Genomic DNA, 22551 nt, shown 5'->3' on the forward strand with positions numbered 1-22551 from the left:
ACAACCAGTGTTATTATGGGCATAATATTAAGTCAATCACTTTAAACACAATTTGTATCTTTTAAACACAAAAGTAGCAAAACTAAATTTAAAATAACAAAAGTAAGTGTTCTTTTCCAACCTTAGGAGTAGGAAGTACAGATGTTTGTGTACAAATGTAGGCAGTTAAAGTCATGAGGAAAAGAATACTCAAGTAAAGTACACATATCTACTTCAGTACAGTAAAGTATTTGTACTTTGTTACTTCTCACACGGTGGCAAGGAAGACAGAATGGTGTGGGAATGTTTGAGCTGCTCTGGTTAGAGGAGCAGGAGCCACTTTGTCCCGTCTAACTGCCCCTAATGGTGGTCCGTCTGCGGTGGGAGTGGTCCCGAGGCGGCCGCCACCTCCATCTTCCTCTAAAGTCGGCTGCCGCGAAGGCGCAGCGGGACGCCGGACACCTGCAGATAAAAACAACGGCACGATGGCAGAGTGACGAAGGGAGGGATGGAGAATGAGGGAGAAATCAATAGGAAATCAGTGTTTGGGGAGGGCCCGTCGTTTATCAGCTGACACGGTTAAACAGTGTTAAGGCACTAAAAGTGAGAAAAATACGGGCCGTCCCACGGGCGTATTGATCACAGCGCAATGGGGCGGCAGAAGGCCGAAGCCACTAATAAAATAAGACGTATCTGAGGGAGAATCAGGCCAGGATCGATGGGCGCCGCCGCCGCCATCAAGGCCAAAAACATCTTCACTGGATCTCAGCCGCCTCTGCCACCCAGTGCCCCCTTCACGCAACGCAACGCACTGCAACACGGTGGGCCGTCAAAGGCCTGTCACTGCTCCCACCTGCACCGCAAGAGGCTCATTTGTGGGAGAAACGGCGTGAGGAGAACAAAGAGCCGCTGGGACGCGGTGGCTGAGGGAGGAAGGCTGCAACATCTCAGGACTTCTCTTTGGTCCGTGCAGTGACTTCTGTCACTGACACTGGAAACATGGAGGAAATACAGCTATTTTATTGACTGACTGACTGTTAATGTCATTTCTTCACGTTCAGATTAAAAAGCTTAATGGGCCGCATATGGCCCCCCGGGCCGTAGTTTGCCAACGCCATGAATATTGTGTGTGTGCTGTGGTGAGACGTTAGCATAACAAGAATCCTTGCTTTAGCCAGACCGCTTCTCTCTTCAACTTAGCATGAAGTGAAATAACTTCATTGATGTTGTCTTTCACTTCCTCTCTTTCTTTCTCTCAGCTCCCTCGTTCTTTAGGTTTGAATGGCCTCCATAGCCATAAATGTGGAATGACAGTATTAAGAAAGGAAAAGGAAGGGAAAAAAAGGAAAGGCTCCAAACCTTCTGAGCTTTTTTTTTTTAGTGTTCCTCATCAACTACGACCGCTCCTCTGCGTTTTATCACACTGACAATTCTACATCTCCCACTTTCCCCGTCTCTTAATCTTCATGCGTCGTCATTTGAAAGCTGCTGCGTTGGTGCCATCCAACCAGAGGTTTTCCCTCAGAATGGGCAATAACAAAGAGAGAACACAGGGAAGTCATTTGCAGTGGCTGACTAACATCTGGCAGTCGGCGTTTAACGGCCGCAGCGTGGCAGAGAAAATGAGGCTTTCGGTATAATTCCAGCTTTTGTGTGCTCAGAAACAATGATGTAAACAGACAGGCTGAGTCGGTACAGACCGCTAAGTATTTTCTGATTGCTCTCCAGCTCTTCCCTCATTTATGGCACACCAGATGCTGCAAAAGGGAGTTTCTGGAGCGGGTATGGTAGCAATTTTGCAAACTTGGAAGTTATGGCCTGTGGCTCGAAGGGACACTTCTTCAAGTAAACTGAAAACCTCCGTGTCAAATCCTCCATCACTACTGTGTGTCAATAGACAGACTCTCAGTGGAGGGTGAGGGTCGTCGCACTGAAGGCTTCTGATGAGCGGCTCTCAAAGAGCCCACGTCTTCTTTTCCTCTCTCCACAGCCGTTGCACAGCTGGAGGTGGATTCAAACTGCTTATTGCGTGATCTTATTCTTGACGTGAACAAGGCTCCAGTTTTCTGTTTTACACTGCAATTCCAACAGAATATGTAGATGGGTCGTTCTGCACCCAGGGATTACATGGACCACGGGCAGAACCCATAGAAAAGCCAGGTACTCCACCAATAGAGACGTTATATTAGATAAATAGAGAAGAATATTCACAAGTTCCAGTTCACACTGCAGTGTTCTCCACCGGCACTGCAATCCAGGGACACTGGGGAAGAGTGCAAAGTGTGACAAATAGCATTAGATCCATGCAGAAAATGTGCAGCGCTGAACAGCAGTTAGTGGCCATCAGAGGAAGCACGTGTTTATGCAGTGTCGGCCATCCAAGAAGTAAAAAAATCCTCCCGTGCACATGTGGGCATCTGGAATTGAAAACACGCCTTCCTCCTCACAGTTGAGAGAAATGATGTTGAGGAGGGCAGAAAATCTTGCAAGGGTTTTGAGTTTCTTGTGATGTGTCCTGATGGCGATTATGAAATCCAATAAAAACTAATTAGAAAATTAGGAGGCGGATCAATAAGGTTTGCTCTGTTGGAGCGTGCTCGTGTGTGTGTGTGTGTGTGTGTGTGTGTGTGTGTGTGTGTGTGTGTGTGTGTGTGTGTGTGTGTGTGTGTGTGTGTGTGTGTGTGTGTGTGTGTGTGTGTGTGTGTGTGTGTGGTCAGCTTGTCAAGCCCTCTCTGCCCAGCCAGTGTGTTCCTGCTCTGACCTGGCCAAAGCAATTGTTACTGATACTCCTCTGTGGATTCACTTTGCGCTGCCCTCAGATGGCTGTAATTTATATTTTGTTGACTGATGGTTTCTGCGTGCGTGCGTAATGCGACTCCATGGATTCTCATTTTTGCCAATTCCGCCCTTCTAATGTTTCACCTAATGTACCCTGAAACCTCTTTATTGCTCCTGATTTGCTTTATTTCGTTAGTTCATTCATTGAGAGTTGGTTGGGACGCCACAGCAAGGTTGTGAAGACCTTCATGACTTTTCTTTGAAAGACGAATGACTTTTAGACTTTTGCATAACTTTCATATGGATGTGTTATCATGTGCAAGTCTTATTTCAAAGTCTCATTTTACTGGACTTTAGTTATTGGACCACGTACATCCCTCCTGGTTAGAAGATGTCACTCTCAGTCTCGGTGGTAGCGAACACAACGAACCACACAGTGTCACCGTTGAAATAGTCGTCGTAAGATTCCGTCAGCTCATGTTCATGTAAGTGCATTACATGAACACTGATTTGCTGATCTTCCAAATCATGTGATTGGTAATCAGGGTGATTGACTGACTGGTCAGCGTTGCGTGGGGATGAACAGTTGGTGGTTGTGGGCGAGGTTTAGTCAAAGTGTAAAGTCACTTTGCACTCCAAGCAAGAGATCAGATTGGTCAGAACTTCCACCGAGTCGGTCTTCTTTTCTTTTCTGTTGGATTGCGGTTCCGATGTTGTTGTTGATGAACTCAATCACTTCAATTGATACCATTTGAAAAAGCAAACCTGATTTGAACTGGTCTCACTATCACCTGCTAGCTTACAGTGTACGTGTTTGGTGAGGTTTGTGTCGACTATAATGAAGGTATTTGTGTCTGACTACATTGGCACGTTTCCATTATTCTGCAGCCGGCTGGGATGGGAATTTGGTGGACCGGGTTTTTTTTTTGGAATATTAATCCTTGCTCTCATTCGACCTGTGTGGCCGTTCCAGGGATCTTCTGAATGTGTGACGGAGTTCTTGTGATAGTTGGGTCCGAGCGATGGCTCTGCGGGATAATAAATGAGTTCCCAGGCCAGGCCAGGGGATCAGCGGGGGGTATTGGACGGTGGTGATTCTTCCCGCCCTGGGCCTCTCCTTGGCCCGACACGCCGCCCACAGGTCAGTATGGAAACTGGGCCTTATTTAGCGGCTGGACTCGTCCGTGTCCGCGGCCGGCGATTTGTCCTTGTCTAATTACGACTACTGGCTGCTGCCCGCTTGCACATGACTAATGGAGGGGCTGGGGAGGGGGAGGGGCCAGGATGGGTGGGGGGCGGGAGGGTTTGGGGCGGGGCGGGAGGGGGGGGCAAGTGTAGAAAGGGAGAAGGCAGTGGGCGAGCAGACCAGGCCGCTGGTGATTTGTGGACCGAGCACTCTGTCATTGCCCTGGACCCATTTGTCTTCAAGTGGAGTCATAGGAGGAGAGGTGGAGACGGGGGCGGTGGCGGCGGCGGCGGCGGCTCCACAGCACAAGATGCTTTACAATGACTCCCATTTTCCACCACTTTCATCCTCGGCCACGGCCGCCACCGCTGCGTGCGCTGGCTCACCGGCGATGGAACGGAATGGAACGGGCGACTGATGTGATGAAGGAGATGACAAAAACCTTGACGGGTCGCCCCTGTTATTTCTTTTTAGGGGGCTGCTTTGCTGAGAGGCAGCCTTATCTGTTTCCCTGCTGTCAAGTGGCAGGAACCCAGCTCTCCACATCCAATGCCCCACTGTCTGGACCCCTACTCGGAGACCAGCTTTACCTGCCGTGTCTCTGGCTATGCACATACATCACCCAAACCTTGCACCTTGGCGGCTGTGCAGCACTTCTGCCTGAATATTTCAGTGTGAAGGCCAAGTGCAGCAGGACTGCTGCCAAAATGGCCTAGTGGAACACCATCTCACGACAGAACGATGTCATGGAGGAAGCAGACCTCGAGTTCCAGCATCGCTCTGTCCATTCAGTTGAAGCTGTAAGAATTGTATTGTTTAGGTAAGTTTTCATAGAGGAGCAAAGCCTCCCAGGTCAGTAAGCAGTGCCAGTGTGTGGTTGACAGTGAAAAGAAGCTTTGACTCAAATATTGCAAGTCCATGTCAAGGGGCCAGTTTCTTGTCAGTCAGTGGCCCTGGGCCTTACTTTTCACACTTTTGCCACCAAGAGATGATTGTGCACCTTCAATGGTTTGTGGATGTCATTGGCTGGTTTTCAAGGGGGTCTGTGACAAACATTATCTGCCTTTTTACACCTTTTCATCTACCATCAATCCATAATTCATCAATGCATATCTCCAGGGACATACCAAACTATTGAGGAGTTTAAAGCACCAGTATAGATAATGACGCTCACAATTAGCTGCTCACTATGAATTATAACAAAAAGTAATTCTACTAAATGAAAAAGACAAATGCAACATCACAATGGAAGGAAGGATTCTGTGTGTCTTGAGTCTAAGATGTTTGGACCTTGTTGTTTTGTTACGACCCTTTACCAGTCCTTGATCTTTCTTCTGGCCTCTCCTGGGACCCCTGGCTATACTGGTTCTACTGGCTATCGTGGTTCTACTGGCTCTGCTAGTTCTACTGGCTCTACTTTGTCCACTGGCTCTACTGGGACCACTAGCTTTACTGGCTCTGCTAGTTCTACTGGGTCTACTTGGACCACTAGCTCTACTGGTTCTACTGGGTCCACTGGCTCTACTGGTTCCATTTCTCTTTACTGGTTCTACTGGGTCTACCGGGTCTACTGGCACCACTGGTTCCACTGGTTCCACTGGCTCTACTGGGCACCCTCTTGTTGTGTGCACTGTGCTGAAGAGCCATTCAGCTCCTTTTCCCACCAGTGCTTCCACTTAAACCTGAGTGGATGTTTTTCAGTTCCACAGACAGGAAGGTTGAACATTAGGTGAAGAAGTTCTCACCCTGGACAGATTTTTCACACGCTGTAGAAAAATCAAACAGTTTTTTTTCCAGTCTTGAAAGTAAACAAGCAGCAGATTTGTCATGTTTGTGTTATTGGCGGAGGGGCGTGGACCCAGGGATAGGCGCTGGTATAAAGAGGCCAGGCCTCGTATGGGGTCAGCATCCATGTCACGGACGGTGGGGTTGGGTGGGGTTGTTGAAGGGAGCCTGTAGAGCTTCTTTCTGACCTCACTCGCTCCTGGGCAGCCCTGGTCCTAAATCACCAGCTGTCAGCGTGTTGGCAGAACAATGGTGCAGGGTCTTCAGGAACCAGCCCACTGGACACAGCTTCCTCCATCGTTAGTGTGAATTCTACCCTTTGTGGTCCTTCCTGGCGCCTCGGCCCCAAAGGGCCAAGAGGATGCTCTGGGTTCGGCTTTGCCTTATGGTCCAATAGGTTCCTGAGCACTGTTGTCCCAGGCACGGAGGAAAGACGATGTTTTCAAATCAAGCCATTCATTCCTGGATGTGTTGACTCTAAGGTGAGGTGTGGACCTGAAGGGTGACTTTATATAAGGTATCTGGACATTCTCCATGCTATCAAACAATAATGTCACGTGACCAGACAGAGTTGTTTTCAGGCCGAATGCCAAGCCAAAACTACGTTCCAGAGCTTCCGCCTGGGCGGAGGGATTTCTTTAGTTAGGCCACTGTCATCCAAGCCTAACCCTAACCCTAACTCTAACCCTAACCCTAACCCTAACCTAACCCATCCAAGCTGACCAAGCTGACGTCTCAGTTTGTTTGCTGACCACCTCGCGTCTCTGCCCCCCAACAATTACAGGTAACGTTCCCACTCATGGCAATATGAGGGATTATGGCAGTAGGCAAATTTGTCAAAACGTTCCACTGTGGAAGAACCTCCCACATATTGAAGTGATGTCAATGGCTGTGATTTTCCCCCAGACTTTCCCCTCTTTAACGCTCCACCGTTCCAACATAAAGAATCTGGGGTCAATCTATCAAATCTCTTAACATGGGGTCAATCAATATGTCAGCAGCCCAACACTCCCTCAGCAGTTATGATGACGTCCGTAGCCCGGCACCCACCGCTGCTGCTGCTGCTGCTGCTGCTGCTGCTGCTGCTGCTACTGCTGCTGCTGCTCCGGCCGCTACATCGCACTGAGCACAGGATCGAACCCGAGCTGTCACAGGCTCTGACGGAAAGCATGAATCACTATTACTGGAGCTGCTGTTTGCTCCCTGGCGCTCAGCAGGCTGGCGTGGACCACACGCACCCACACAGCCGCACACACACACACACAGCCGCACACACACACACACACCTCGGTTAATTAGAAGAAAAGAAAATGGAAATAATATGGTAAAAGTGAATTGACCGCACACACACACACACACACACACACACACACACACACACACACACACACACACACATCTACAGAGCTTAATGCGTGCACTCTATCACTCAATTAGGTGTCGGTTGCTATATGACCCATTAGCCCCTGGAACCTGATCCAGCGGGCCCAGCACCTCTGGACTTGTTAGGCCCACAGTGAGCTCAGAGCAGCGGCCTGAGCAGCTCCAGTTTCCCTCTAATCTCATTGCCGCTCTTTAGCCACAGCAGGCGGATGCAGCCATGTCCGACAAACAGCCAACAGACTAATAGAGGCACGCTAGGACTTTGTGTGTGTGTGTGTGTGTGTGTGTGTGTGTGTGTGTGTGTGTGTGTGTGTGTGTGTGTGTGTGTGTGTGTGTGTGTGTGTGTTTGTGTGTTTGTGTGTTTGTGTGTGTGTGTGTGTGTGTGTGTGTGAGAAACAATTTGAGTATGGATCCATTGCTGAAAAGTGAGCGCAGTTGCAGGGAACGTGATGTTGAAAAATGGTTTGTCTGCGTGTGTGCGCTGGCAGCTTGTTTGTGTGCGTGTGGAAATAATATTCTAGTTTACAGGATGCAATTTCCCCCTTAATATGGACATCCTAATGCAATTTGGCGTCGGTGGAGTGTCTGCGCGCTGGGCCGGGCCGGTGTGTGTTTCTGCTGACTGGTCTGCTATGGATGAGCGGCTCTCTGGGAGCGCATTATGCATCCTTCTCAGCAGTTAAAGATGATGCGCACGGTGGCGGCGGCGGCACGAGCATTAGACAAACAAGGAAATATGTCTTTGATTAAAATATCTTTGATCTCTTTATTGATTAAAAGGCTCAATCTGGTAATAGAGTGTCTGGCCCCTCCCCTGCTGGCTCTTCCTGGCATTGACGGTGCTTCCAGTGACTCTGGGGCTGCTGCTGGGGCTCAGTGGTCACTGTCACAGTGTGAGTGTTGTTGGCAGGAGTGAGGAGCTTGGTAAACTAGATCTTTCATTTTCACTTTCTAAACTTACTGTAGTTTGTTGTCCATTTATTCAATGTTGCATATTTAATTATCAACCACTTCCTGTCCAGCACGCTGTTGAAGCCATGGTGGGTTTTTGCTGTTACTATTTTCCATTGAATATAATATTTGGCATTGCTGTTCCAGCATTCAAAGACACGTTTTACTGGTGCAAGGTTTGATCCAGAATGCAGTGGTTCAGCTCGAACTGGAACCGCTTTGGGTTGCTTCATATTTAAACCATGGTGTGTGTTGCTTTCCACTGAAAATGAAAAATAAAAACATGTTTGGGCCTCGAGTTGCATTGCTGACTGCTAACTCCCTATTGCTGAGTTTCCACTGACATTGGCATCTTTTTGAAATACCACAGATGTGTCTTGTGACGCTTCCTTTTTCCTTTTTTCTAACCCCTGTCTGCCCCTTGTGGCCTTCAGTGTCACCGCAGGCGCACCGACGCATTTGTACAAACGGTGGACGTGTCGCCTACAATGGCTTTGTTGTCAGTGGTGGCTCCTGGAGGACTGGGGTCAGGCCTCGTCTGGGGCTCATTAGTGGGTCAGGAGACAACCAGGTCAAAGGTCACATCATGGCCTCAAGTCCCCACCTTGTTTTTCTCCGTCTCTCCGAACTCTTTACCGCTGCCTTTTTCTTTTTTGTCTCTCCTTTGATGACAAGGAGGAGAAGACGAGTCAAGTGTGATCCCGTGTGTGTGTGTGTGTGTGTGATCCCGTGTGTGTGTGTGTGTGTGTGTGTGTGTGTGTGTGTGTGTGTGTGTGTGTGTGTGTGTGTGTGTGTGTGTGTGTGTGTGTGTGCTTGGTCGGGAGACTCTGAGCTGAGGCTGAATGAGAACAGATGGAGATGTGCTCTTTAATTAACCCTGCAGAATCACAGGGCTGAAAACAGGCCTCGGTCCGTGAATAACACCAGCACCTCCACCACACTGTGTGGAAGGTGGAGGAGCCAAGTGTGTAAGACTGCTGCCTCTGTGTGAGTGCGAAGCCTGCTGTGAAGTAGCCCGAGCATCGACCCACCCCCCACCACCCCACCCTTCCCCAGAGCGGCCCGTTTTATTTCTCATTAGCGGGCAGCAAACTGCTGGGGGATGAAATTTGCTAACAGGAATTAAAAGTGCATTAACACATCTGAGAGATTCATTTCTGCTAATAGTTTTATTAGTGCTCTGACCTTTCAGTTCATTAGAGGACTGCCGGAGAGGAGGTGGGGGAGGTGGGGGGAGGTGCGGGGTCTCAGGCTCGTTGTGCTCCAGGTCCTTGGACCTCTGGAAGGAGCCACGCAGAGCTTCTTCACTCATAAAACATCTTTAATTAAGGCCTGGAAGAATCACAGGAAGAATCACAGCCTCAAGACACTGAAACACTTCCCCTGTCTGAAGACACCTCCTGCTCCTCCTGCTCCTCCTCCTGCTCCTCCTGCTGCTCCTGCTCCTGTTCCTGCTCCTCCTCTTCCTCTTGATCCTCCTGCTGCTCCTGCTCTTGATCCTCCTGCTCCTGCTCCTCCTCCTGCTTCTCCTCCTGCTCCTCCTCCTGCTCCTCTTCCTCTTGATCCTCCTTCTCCTCCTGCTCCTCCTCCTCCTCCCCCTGCTCCTCTACCTGCTCCTCCTCCTGCTCCTCCTCCTCCTCTCCTTGCTCCTCCTCGTCCTCCTCCTCTTCCTCTTGATCCTTCTGCTCCTCCTCCTGCTCCTCCTCCTGCTTCTCCTGCTCCTCCCCCTGCTCCTCCTCTTCCTCCATGCAATGCAGCCATGCAGCCATGCAGTGCAGTTGAGTGGCTCTGTCTCAAGGTGGCGCTAGCTCACTTGGTCCCCTGCATTGGCAGAAGTTGTCAGCCAGTGTCTTTGGGGCTGTGTTGGTGCTGGAGTGCATCGCTGGTCCAGTGGGTTGGTGGTTGAGGAGCTGGCTCCTCCCTCCACCGTCAGGCGACGCCGGGACAGCCGGGAAGGAGCAGCAAGCGTGAGGAGAAGTGGACTTGCGGGTCAGAAGAAGCAGAGGTGTGTGTGAGGTGTGTGTGAGGTGTGAAGGCTGTCAGTGGTGGACCAGGGCCTCCCAGGTGCTCGGGTGGACGGAGAGATAGCGCTTGGATTGAGCGGCTGAGCGGGGATGAATGTTGTTTGCTTTCTGCTTTATCGGAAAACAAGTGAGACAAGTTACAATGCAATTTGCTTTCCCCTGTTCCCTATAATTAGCACCTTACAGAAATGGAATAACATTGACGAGGGGGTCAATAATCCTGATCTATAGTGAAATTAATCCTGCTATCGACGCAACGAGCAAACAATACAATTAAGCGGGGGTTGGGGGTGTGGGGTTGGGGGGGGGGCGCAGGGGAGACGGAGGAGGCGCAGGCAGAGCGGACGCACCGAGGCTCAGGCTGTGTTTTATCTCCCGGCTCACTGTGCACAAATCCTGTGAAGGCTTCTAATTAATTCATCCATTGTTAATGAAGGCAGCAGGGATTAAACATGAGGAGCAGCGGCAGGACAATTAGAGATGCACTGCAATCACTGCCTTCAACTGCTCCTCCTCTCTCCTCCTCTGTCACTTTGTTGAGTGCTCATTTTTTAGACAAACTTTCAAGTACTTTGGCCAAGCGGTACTGTGGACCTGGTGTAGTACACCTAGCTGCATGTGGATGTATGTGTCTAGTATACAGTATGTATATTACTGTGGACCTGGTGTAATACACCTAGCTGCATGGGGATGTATGTGTATAGTATACAGTATGTATATTATTGTGGACCTGGTGTAGTACACCTAGCTGCATGGGGATGTATGTGTATAGTATACAGTATGTATATTATTGTGGACCTGGTGTAGTACACCTAGCTGCATGGGGATGTATGTGTATAGTATACAGTATGTATATTATTGTGGACCTGACTGGAGGCAAAACTCTTGACACGTCTTCATATTTAGCCATTTGTTTTTGATCATCATTGTTGATTCGTGATAAAGCCGATGCTGTGTTGGACCCGGTCCACGTTGGTTTGGAAGCAGAACTTTAGTGACGTCACTCAGGGATAACACAGTGCCATCATATTAATGCTGACCCAGACAGTTTATTACTGTTACGGTTTGCAGCCGCAGTAGACGTGTTCTCTGGTTCTCTGGTGCCACCTGATCCACTGGCAGGATGTTCTTGCTGGTGGCTTGCAGCGGCGGGAGGAGGAGCTCGGTTCTGTGTCCACCTGAGCAGTTTGATGGCGTGTTGGGGCGGCCGGGGTGGAGGCCGGAGCGCCGGGCCGCCCTCTCGCTCGCCCAGCGTGAGGATGCTGCTCAGCAGCAGCGCCGTGCACTCTGAGCGATGGCCTTTCAGGAATTACGAGCCATTAAATCAGAGGCTGGAGATCTCAAGGTTCCCCAAGACTGCTGCACAAGGAATCTGGCCTGCAGAAATATTGTTTATGGCTTAAAAGGCTCGGCGATGGATTTATAAAAGAAACATACATCATTGCAGGAAAACGGAACAAAACATTTGGGAAATAAATACTCAGTCTATAGGTATACTTGTCAGCCAGACAGCACAATAACAAGTGAACTGGGGTGGAGATTCTTCATGGGCTGACAGCCGGCTCCCCACTCTGCCCTGGGAGAACATCTCCTGACCTGCTGCAGCACTGCTCTCCATTCAATACCAACACACCCGGGCTTCTCTCTTCATCTTACATATTCATATTTTAATCAGCTGCCACCCAATAGGATCAGCTTTCGTCCAAGCAGTTTAACGTCTCCCATGTTGCGCAACATGTTGGAATTTATTTTTCCATTATTTCCACGTGACGCGCCCTTTAAAAGTGATTGGTACAGTGAAAACAATTAACAGTATTGATTGTGTCTGCCTGAGCTGTCAGGGAAGTGGAGAAACATGGCTTGAGTCAAGTAGCATTTTACAGGAAGGTGATGGCGTATGGTCAGCGATGTGACCTTGAGACAGTGGAGAAAATCAATGGCCGAGTCGCAGTGCTGTCTTGCACATTTTGATCTGCAGTCCCGCTTTGTAGTTTGCCTTCACAACTGTGAGTTTGTAACGCGATACGCCTGCACAGCCTTTTAATAATTCTCTCCACCAAGTTCCTCCTGGACATATTGAGCTTGGGCTGCATCTTCTGGAGGCCACCGGCTGCTGGTGAGAAGACAGGGAAACCACCCGCACGTGGAGAGGAGAGAAGAAGCTCCTCTTGGTCCAGACTGTGTTGAAGTGTTTCCCCTCCTTCTCTTCAGAAGGTCCACAGAGTTGCTGACAGCTCAACACTGTGAACGTCACCTACTGCAAAGGTCGAGTAGAACTGCAGACCTGCAGTGAGCTGGCGTTCACAAGCATGTGCTCACTCACACTGCTGGGCCTCAGCGGCCTGTTGGTGTCAGTGGGCCACGTCCAAGTTGTTCCCACTGGGAGACGCTGGCAGTGCTGAACATTGTTGAAGTGAACGCACCCTGAATCTTCTTGACTTTCTCTGAGTTGTCTGTCTGTCTGTCCCTCTCTCTCTCGCTCTCTCTCACTCTCTCTCTCTCTCTCACTCTCTCTCTCTCTCTCTCTCACTCTCACTCTGTCCCCCTCTCTCTCTCTCTGCCCCCCTCTCTCTCTCACTCTGCCCCCCCTCTCTCTTTCTCTACCCCCCCCTCTCTCTCTGCCCCCCCTCTCTCCCTGTCTCTGTCTCTGTCTGTCTCTCTCTCCCTCTCTGTCTCTCTCTGTCTCTCTCTGTCCCTCTCTCTCTCTCTCTTTCTCTCTCTCTGTCCCTCTCTCTCTCTCTCCAGCTCACAACCCACCGCGCTCACTTTGTTCTCCTGGTTGGATCCCAGCGTGGGAGTAATGGTGGTGTGGCAGCAGGGGTCTAATGCAGGGCAGTGAGTGGAGCTCAGTGACACAGCACACAGCAGTGGCACACACACACACACACACACACACACACACACACACACACACACACACACACACACACACACACACACACACGGACACATGCTGGTGTGAGAACTTCCTTTGACTCCATTAATTTTTTCATTTTCTGCCTCCCTGCAGTTAATTGTATGAATGAGTTTTTGTCTTCACAAGCGACAGAGTTGCTCTACACAAGAGCCGACCCACAATGGCATCCAGGTCATCTTGAGGTAGAAGGGTTGGGTCAGGCCAGCTGGACTGGTTTAGTGACACACCGCAGTCCACATGTTGAGGTCTTCAGGAAGGAAACCACCTGAGCCGAACCTTTGATTGTCATCTCATTTATTGTCTATTCCCTCCTGCCTGCAGCTCACTGCTCTCTGATGGTCTCCACCTGCATGTGGTCTTTGCTGTAGTTTTTATGAAGGCGTTGTTTTTGCTGAGGCAGGCTGGGTGGCTGTGACGCTCTGTCAAGGATTTGCTCCGTCAGAGGAGGAGAACGAGGTGGAGCGGAGCAGCTGGTGCTGGAGCTGCACCAGGGAACTTTCCAGGACAAACACTCTGCTCTGCTATTGGTGGGTTATTTGCCTTGTCGTCGTTGCTGTCTGGGGGTGAGCGATTGCTCTTCGGCCTCACTTATAGCGCCACCCTCAGGCAATAAGAGCACAGCCTGGCAGCGGCTGCCTGCGTTTGCTTCACTTTATTATTTATTTATTTATTTATTCATTTATTTATTACCAGACTCTGTGTGTGTGTGTGTGTGTGTGTGTGTGTGTGTGTGTGTGTGTGTGTGTGTGTGTGTGTGTGTGTGTGTGTGTGTGTGTGTGTGTGTGTGTGTGTCTTGGGTTGCAGCTGCAGGTGCAGCAGCAGTTTTGCTGCTGCACCTGCAGCTGATAATGAATGTGGACGGAGCTCAGCCCACATGAATCACTGCCGGGCTGCGGCCTCAACTGGACTTTTCCTGCTCAGTCTGGAATCTTCCGGATTCATCTTCACGGCCATGCAGAGCTGCGTGTGCGTGTGTGTGTGTGTGTGTGTGTGCGCGCCTGCGTCCCCCGGCGTCGTCGTGGCCTCCTGGAGGACGAGCAGAAACCAACAGGAAGTGGTGGTTTTCCTAGCGTGTCATCAGCTGTGATGAATAGACGAACCTTTAGTTTGCATTTGTCACAGCTGTGTGTGTGTGTGTGTGTGTGTGTGTGTGTGTGTGTGTGTGTGTGTGTGTGTGTGTGTTGGGAGAGGGGGTTGGTTTATGCAGGCTTAAAGGTCCTGTGTGTAAAATTTGTCTTGATTGATGATTTTCATATTGGTAAAATCTCACCACAGATGCATCACTACCAGTGTGAACTGGCAGTGCAGTCAAAGCCAGCTGCTTTTCCCACCCTTGGAACACTTATTCTTATTATTATTATACACTCTCATATATATAAGAACATGTAAGTGAACCAAACACCAAACGCGGACCTCCTTACTTACTGGGCTTCTTTACTGGACACACTGGAGCCTTCAGCTTCATTTCACCCTCATCATCTCCATCTTGGCTTTGGCTTCCTGCACAAGCATCACTTCTTCAAGAATGTTCACCGAGGTCCAACAATACCAGGCTGACCACGAACCTGCTGCTAAAAACCCGTCTGCATGTGAGAAATTCAGGCCCCAGGATGTTTTTTTAGGCCCCCTGCTTGTCATCTATTCCAAGGCCTCCTGGCTGGTCTCCTGGCCTCCTGGTCTACTGGTCTACTGGTCTGCTGGTCTCCTGGTCTGCTGCTGCTGCTGCTGCTGCTGACAGCAGGTCTGCAGTGTGCGTCCCGCTCCGTCCACTCTCATCTTCCAGACTGATGTCCTGTGATTGATCTCATCACTGGCTTCATCTATTATTCATGCTGCTGCTGGTCGTGATGGAGGAAGGGCAGAAGAAGAGGAAAGGAGACACCAGCAGTGAGTCTGTCCAGCTCCAGCATGGTTCTCCAGCCTCCTGCTGCCTTGCCACTGCCACTGCAGTGCCCTGAACACGGATCTTCCCGACCCCACTGGTCTGCATCATAGAAGGGAATAGCTTGTGGGATTGACAGGGGGGGGGGGGCTCGGGGGACGGCGAGTCGTGGACGTTCGTCTGTTTGGGGAGGAAAATTAATGGTGCATTTTTTGTTTTTATAATGTGATTTAATGATGCAATTCGTCTAATAATAAAAGGAGCGGCTCCTCCACATCACTCCGCCTCCCAGAGTCAGTGGCCCAACGCAAACATCTCACTCCCTCTCACTCCCTCGAAGCGCTGCAGGCCGCTTTTATTGCACCGTGATGGATGACTTCAGTTTGGCGTTTTTCACCCCCCCGAGCCCCCCCCCTTCTAAGAGCATGAGGGGGGAAGGTGGGGGGTGACATCCTATTTCCACAAAGCCGACACCAAATGCATATTGAGTGTTTTGTGAAGGATGATTTGATGGCATTGAGTGGAGGCTCCGCTGATCATCCACACACTTCATCTCATTAGCGGCCAGCAGGTCCAGGACGAGGACCAGGGCCAGGACCAAGCAGCCCTCAGTCCATGTTGGGCCCAGTATAACACTGTAAGGCCGGGACGGGACGGACCACGCCCCCCCCCCCAATCTCTTCAGGAAGTCCAGGTGTATCTGCTTTCCTGGAGCGTTTAGCACTTTAGCCGCAAAACCCAGACAGGAGGTCCACTCAATCTGTATCACTTCCTCTCAACAACCCCCCCCCCCCCCCCCCCCCTCCCCACCTCCCTGCCGCTGGCTCAGCACACCTCACACACACCTTCACACCCTCCGCTTTGCAAATGCTTACGTTTTTTCTCCCTCTATATGAAAGAAGCGCTGCATGTGACAGAGGAGCCGGAGCAGCAGCAGATGCATGGAGTGTCGTGGTGAGCCTCCTCATAGGAGGAGACAATCTATCCTGGGATATCATGGAGGAAACATCTTGCTAGAATGTCAATGGAAAATGAAGCAAAGTTGCAACCAAGTCAGAGTCTTTGAAGCCCCACCAGGGTGTTTAGCTCTTAGAACCACCTAGAACCATCCAGAACCATCCAGAACCACCAGGGTGTTTAGCTCTTAGAACCACCTGGAACCATCCAGAACCACCTAGAACCTTCCACAACCACCTGGAACCACCAGGGTGTTTAGCTCTTAGAACCACCCAGAACCATCGAGAACCACCCAGAACCACCCAGAACCACCAGGGTGTTTAACTCCCGGCCGTAGTTTGCTCCTGCCTGCAAGAGACTCAGTGGATGGACGTGTTTGTTTGTCCCAGTGCTGAACACACACACACACACACACACACACACACACACACACACACTGGTGGAATGTGACCTTGGCCCCTCAGAGTTCGTCCCTGGGCCAAACTGGCAGAGCCCACAGGAACAATGGCCAAGTCAGCAGGTGGCGCCACCACTGCAACTGCACCACAGCTGATGTCATTGGTTGAACAAAAAGCAAAACCAGAGCAGATGCAGTGCAGCAAGCAGCAAAGCTGCAGCATTTCACTGCACTGTGATGAGGAGTTGTTTTCTCTTCTCAGTCGTGTTTGCAGCGACTTTTCTGCACATCGACATGCAGCAGGCAATGCCTGGCAGTGAGTGAGTGAGTGAGTGAGTGAGTGAGTGAGTGAGTGAGTGAGTGCCCGAGGTGATTCCTTCTGAAAGGCACTTTAGAAATTAAAGCAGTGCCACTGTTCTGTAATGGGGCTTAAATGATCCAGAAAACACAAGATATATTGAGCATTTAATGAAACACACATCGCACCGCTTAATTCAGCTGCACCCAGGCTCACTGCAGACCTGTGCACACACACACATGCTCACGCACGCACACACACACACACTCACACGCACACACGCTCACACACGCACACACACGCACACACGCTCACACACACACACACACACGCGCTCACACACACACACGCGCGCTCACTCACGCACACACACACACACACGCTCACACACACACACTCACACACACACACTCACACACACGCGCGCACGCACGCACACAGACACGTTTTTTTTAAACATTCATTATTTGTTCACGTCCAGCTTGTTTTCAGCAGTTTTCAATCTTTTTATCCGGTACATTAAATACTGTCTGTAAAGTTGCTTCTGTCAGTCTGGATGCAACACATGTAATAATAAATAACTACAAGACCTCATATAATCCCAAAGAAAATAGAAATAAATCTATTTTCTTTGATGCTTGTCAGTGATGGACGACCTCCATGGAGAATCAATCACATGAGACTTCTGCAAGATAAGAATAAACAGTGTGTGTTTGATGGACAGCTTTTGATTTAGATTCTTTGTTGGCAAAATCACAGTGAAATCAAACACGAGAAGAAGATCAAAAAATTAGATTAGAATCCATTTGGCGTGAAGTCTTCTTGGTGCAGTTGTCACAGTATTGGCCACTGGAGGGACCATTGATCATAATCAGTTGAGTGTGTTGCAGTGCTCCAGTGCGGTGGCTCCAGAACTGGAGGTTCCTGAACGCCACACGCAGTCACTTTCTTCCTCATTGGCTGCAGCGTCCTCTGTGGTTTGGCCATCATACATTAATAATGTAAAGGTAATGATCTCTAGACTGAAGGCCCCCCCCCCACGTCTGCAGAGGAGGGGCCAGTGTGTGTGTGTGTGTGTGTGTGTGTGTGTGTGTGTGTGTGTGTGTGTGTGTGTGTGTGTGTGTGTGTGTGTGTGTGTGTGTGTGTGTGTGGCGGGGGGGAGGGTGCTAAAGGGTAAAGAGGGTGAGTCGCAGAAAGGGAGGAATTCCTGGCCTGGCTGTAGGAACGCGGCAGGCACCACCACCGCTGCCGCTCTCCTCCTCCTGCCGCTCTCCTCCTCCTGCCGTCCTGCCGTCCTGCCGCCCTCTTCCTCCTGCCGCTCTCTGAAGACTGCAGGGAAGGAGGAGGGAAGCCAGGGATGATTGTGAGAAAACATCTCCCTGTTTCCTCTGGAGGTGATGGATGAGGAGCTGGCACCGTGGCCTCCTCTTCCTCTGGCCTGATCCTCCTCCTACACACACACACACACACACACACACACACACACACACACACACACACACACACACAGTTAGCTGGTGATGGATGTGTCAGCATTAGCAGACACCCAGAGCTCCGCTGCCACTTCTTCATGTGTCTCACTGCTCACATCTTTATTTATGGATCTGTGCACTGATCCACATCTGAATAAAAAGAACGACAACACCCAGATTTTCACAGACACTAACTGATCACATGATCACTGACATGAGCTCAACTGTGTGCGTTCCATTCCGCTCCATGCAAACGCCACATTCTCCCTCCTGCGTGCGCTTTTTTTCAAACCAAATTTTCAAACCAGAAAAACCTTTTGCGACGTCCCTCCCGTCAACGCCACATTCAGCAGCTGTGGACCTTTCAAGGGAAGTCAGACGTGGTCGAGTGACGGACGGACGGACGGACAGCCGGCTGCTCGCACCACATTACGCATTATTAATCATCTTCACATTGCACGGAAGCGGTGCAGCAGGAAGGGAAGTGGTGGCCCGGAGAGGAAGAGGAGGAGGAGGAGGGGAAGAGGAGGAGGGGAAGAGGAGGAGGGGGAGAGGAGGGGTGCAGGGGAGGAGGGGTGGAGGGGCATCAGAGGAGTGTTGGAAAGCCACAAATAACCTCCATAAATCATCAAGCAGTCAACGTTTTCACACGTTACTATGGCCTGTTATTGGCAGCAGCCTGGGATCTGTGTGTGTGTGTGTGTGTGTGTGTGTGTGTGTGTGTGTGTGTGTGTGTGTGTGTGTGTGTGTGTGTGTGTGTGTGTGTGTGTGTGTGTGTGTGTGTGTGTGTGTGTGTGTGTGTGTGTGTGTGTGTGTGTGCTGTCTTTCCCCATCCAGAAGTTCTCTCCCCCGGCTGGCTGTCTCTTCTCAGGGCCTTAAACTGACGGCGTAAACAGCAGCAGCGGCAGCAGCAGAATCCGCCTGGTCAGCAGCTGCTGGCAGGTGCGTTAACTCCCCCTGCACCAAATTAGCTGGTGCTAAGATTGCAGAAAAAGGCCTCCTCGCCTCTCGGATGGCTCGCTGCTGCTCCATCATCACCGCCGCGCTGGGCTTTTTTCATTTGAATTTTGTTAATCACAAACATTTCCCCGAGTCTGGGATGAAAACACGATGCTTGAGCTGCTGCTGGAGCGGACTGGATCTCACTGACCCACCTGAGTGGGGTTCCTGCCCACTAGCCTGAGAACAAACACAAACAAACCACCATCACTGCGATTTACAGACACTTTTACTGCCAACATATTGCTGGGATTTATGGCAGTGTGAAAGTTTCACCCCAAACTGATCTTCAACATGAAGCAGAGATTTATTATTCAAACCATCTTGGCTTCGTCGCTCCATTCAACTGATGCTGCTGCGTCAAGCATCAAATATCTTAATGTGCCTGACAAAAAGAAAACATTTTCTTCCTTCAGTCAACCAAAATTTCACTTAAAAATGCAATGAAAAGCAGAAGATGAAAATATTACTGCTGTCAACATTGATGAGCGACAGCTTTTCTTCCCGTTATTACGGGTTCATATGTGAATGATTGAAAAAAAAGAAGAAGAAGAAAATCAACACTAGGTGGTGCTCAAGGTTTGTCAAACGAAATCGTGAGTCGCAGCGCTGCGCTCCAGGGTGTGTGTGTGTGTGTGTGTGTGTGTGTGTGTGTGTGTGTGTGTGTGTGTGTGTGTGTGTGTGTGTGCGTGCGTGCGCGCGCGCGCGCGCCTCTCCGCCTTCCCCCTCATCATTAACTTGATGATCCTGTTGATGTGGCTTCACGCTCACTCGCTCGCTCTCCAAATGCAACGCGCTGCTGTTGAACGCGGTTAATAGTTGAAGTTTTAGCTGAAGGTCCGAGCAGCAACTTCAAATTTAGTGACTTAATGCCGGCAAATGTCAACAAACTGCTGAGTTGACACCACAGTGCTAATTGGATGTTTGACGTACTGATCTTCTCTTTATTCAGAGACTTTCAACAAAAACAAAGACACACACACACACACACACACACACACACACACACACACACACACGTGCATCATTTTGGACGACTCCTCAGTTTCAAGACAGTAAAGTGGTTTGTTAAACAATCTCCATATTTTGAGGCCCTCAGTCAGACATGAACTAACCCTAACCCTAACCCTAACTAACCCGGACTCTGAGCTTTTTTTTAATAGTTTTAACTTGCATTTTTTTACTTTTCTCTTTTGCTTTATTTTGCTGCATGAAATGATTGCCAGGTTTTAATTATTAGCTTCAGTTGTTGCATTTTGTGTTGAGCTCTGAGATTTTGGGAAGCTTTCATGATTGGTCAGAATTTTCAGTCCATCAGCGCTCAACAGCGCCACCATGTGGACAGCGAGCAGAGGAGAAATCCACCGTTCACTTGGTTTTTATTATCCACACACAACTTTTGCCTTTTGAATGAAAGAAATCCTCCAAACATTTTATCCCACAATAATCTCCCACGGTTCCCTGCTTTTACTCTTCCACTGGAGCATTTCCACAGACTGCCAGAAATATAAGAGGAGCTGCAGGCGCAGCAGGAACACTGCAAATCATTTCCTCACTATTAAATGTCGCACAAAGGCCAGTCTGAAATTCATAAAGCTTCTCTTTTTAAAAAGCTTTTCTCTGCATTGAAGCGTGTTGTCGAAGCGTGTTGTCGAAGCGTGTTGTCAAACCATGTAGTCGAAGCGTGTTGTCGAAGCGTGTTGTCAAACCATGTAGTCGAAGCGTGTTGTCGAAGCGTGTTGTCAAACCATGTAGTCGAAGCGTGTAGTTGAAGCGTGTTGCTGAAGCGTGTTGCTGAAGCGTGTTGTTGAGTTACTGAAGTGTGTTGCCGAAGCGTGTTGTCGAAGCGTGTTGCTGAAGCATGTTGTTGAGTTGCTGAAGCGTGTTGCCGAAGCGTGTTGTTGAGTTACTGAAGCGTGTTGCTGAAGCGTGTTGTTGAGTTACTGAAGCGTGTTGCCGAAGCGTGTTGCTGAAGCGTGTTGCTGAAGCGTGTTGTTGAGTTGCTGAAGCGTGTTGCTGAAGCGTGTAGTTTGACGGGAGCCGTGGCCTGCGTGCTCGGCCTGGTGCACGTGTGTGGCGCTGATGATGACAGAGATGACTGATCCCAGCCAGGTTGTGTAGTAGTTGTGCGTGCATGTGTTGATTGTCAAGCTGCTGAGTGATGACGGAGAGCCTGACTCCTCTTCAGTGCTCCTCCCACCTCCTCCTCCAGGCCGTCACACCCGTCTCCTCACACTGCCTGTGTGTGTGTGTGTGTGTGTGTGTGTGTGTGTGTGTGTGTGTGTGTGTGAGAGATGGGGGGGCGGGGGGGTCACAGAAACGCACGGCCAGATTATTCACTGCGCGCTGTTATTGAATATGTGACTAACGCAGTGAGAATGGCTCCAGGGAATCAGATTAAAAAATGAATTATTTATCAGGACATGGAAGCTGCTGCTGCTGCTGCTGCTGCTGGATGGAAGAACACAGCCACAATATCAGCCAAACAACATTACAAGTTTGATCATGACACTTCACACTGCACTTATTCATTTCTCTAATGTTCACCAGTGTTTCCCTCCACAGCCTCATATTAAAAAGATCACTGGTGGAAAAATTACACCATAAAGGTGTTTTATTATTTGGCTTTAAATGCTATTACCTATTTTCTCTGCCCCGCACACACACACACACACACACACACACACACCTTCAGTTTGATATAAACCCTCATGGAAGAAGAAGAAGCCTGAGAACCAGTGAAACCAGTGAAGCCAGTGAAACCAGTTTGGTTGCTATTTTTTTGTGCATCTTGCACATTTGAACCTCATTAAAATACGATGTAGGAAGGTGTGTGTGTGTGTGTGTGTGTGTGTGTGTGTGTGTGTGTGTGTGTGTGTGTGTGTGTGTGTGTGTGTGTGGAGGGGGGTGGGGTGTTTGGTTTAAGATGTAAAAATCCGTTGGACGTTGGAGAGCATTAAAATGTATTTGATGAAAGTGAACTTCAGCCTGGCCTTGGTTTAAACTGGAAGTACTGTGCCAGTGGCAGTGCAGCAGTGTTGGTGTTGCCCTGAGCATCATTGTGTTGTGAAGCAGGAGGCCCATTAATGAAGTGTCAGTGTGGACGCTGCTCTGGCATTTACTGAGGGACTTCAAATATCAAGGTCAGCTCGTGTGTGTGTGTGTGTGTGTGTGTGTGTGTGTGTGTGTGTGTGTGTGTGTGTGTGTGTGTGTGTGTGTGTGTGTGTGTGTGTGTGTGTGTGTGTGTTTCACTTTCCTTCCATGTATCTTATAAAGTGCAAAGCCCTACTTTACATTTGCAGTGTGTCGTCTCTGCTCTACAACATTCAGAGAGAGAGAGAGAGAGAGAGAGAGAGAGAGAGAGATTGATTCTTCTGCTCCTGTCTGCTTCCTTTTTTTGATTCTTCGGCTCCTGTCTGCTTCCTTTTTTTTTAAAAATAAATAAATAAATTAAATGTTTTTTTTTTTTTTTTTAATAACCTTTATTATTATTCCAGTGCACTGCAGTAGTCAGTCAGAGAACTCTACGCTCAGTTTTATCAT

At 49.5% G+C, this 22551-nt stretch overlaps 1 protein-coding gene and 1 long non-coding RNA gene across 2 annotated transcripts in view; one reads left to right on the top strand and one right to left on the bottom strand.

Annotated features, from left to right (window-relative positions):
• The window catches only part of LOC142888077 (uncharacterized), a 43919-nt gene extending 34388 nt beyond the window's left edge, over window positions 1-9531 (bottom strand). Inside the window, exon 1 of the long non-coding RNA XR_012926652.1 lies at window positions 9460-9531. This is a non-coding gene — a long non-coding RNA (uncharacterized LOC142888077). The remainder of the gene's footprint in view (window positions 1-9459) is intronic.
• Window positions 1-22551, top strand: part of plcg1 (phospholipase C, gamma 1) — a 204959-nt gene that overhangs the window by 62740 nt on the left and 119668 nt on the right. The gene's annotated exons all lie outside the window — the stretch shown is intronic.

The sequence above is a fragment of the Nelusetta ayraudi genome, unplaced genomic scaffold (genome assembly GCF_046127955.1).
Source record: "Nelusetta ayraudi isolate G7.1 ecotype Tasmania unplaced genomic scaffold, CSIRO-AGI_Nayr_v1 ptg000019l, whole genome shotgun sequence".
NCBI lineage: Eukaryota > Metazoa > Chordata > Actinopteri > Tetraodontiformes > Monacanthidae > Nelusetta > Nelusetta ayraudi.